This window comes from Tarenaya hassleriana, unplaced genomic scaffold, assembly GCF_000463585.1.
Source record: "Tarenaya hassleriana unplaced genomic scaffold, ASM46358v1 Cleome74, whole genome shotgun sequence".
NCBI classification, from domain to species: Eukaryota; Viridiplantae; Streptophyta; class Magnoliopsida; order Brassicales; family Cleomaceae; genus Tarenaya; species Tarenaya hassleriana.
Window position 1 is genome coordinate 501,842 of NW_010969940.1, and position 593 is coordinate 502,434.

The window sequence follows — 593 nt, forward strand, 5'->3', positions numbered from 1 at the left end:
GTCCCGCTTTGTCGTTTGTCAGAATTTGGGGTTGCGACGCTTACGTGAAGCGTCAGATGACTGATAAGTTATCCTCCAAATCTGATAAGTGTTTATTTGTAGGCTACCCTAAGGAAACTAAGGGTTACTACTTCTACATTCCGGCAGAGAACAAGGTGTTCATTGCAAGGCATGCGACTTTTATGGAGCGAGAGTTCGTCTCCAAAAGAGTCAGTGGGAGTAGGATCGAACTTGAGGAAGTTCGAGAGCAACAAGTGGACACTAAGCCGAGTGAACAAGTTGAAGATGTTCAACCTGTTTCACTGCCAGCTGTGACTCAACCTTCGACGAGTGAACCTCGGAGGTCAGGCCGGATTCGCCAAGAGCCTGTGAGATACGGATTTCTCGTGACTGGGAATGAGGACCTCATGTTATTAGAACATGACGAGCCTACCACATATCCAGAGGCTATGGCGAGTCCCGATTCCGAGAAATGGCGCGAAGCTATGAAGTCCGAGATGCAATCCATGTCAGACAACCAAGTATGGACTCTGGTTGATGTATCTGAAGGGATAAAACCCATCGGATGCAAGTGGATCTTCAAGAAGAAGACC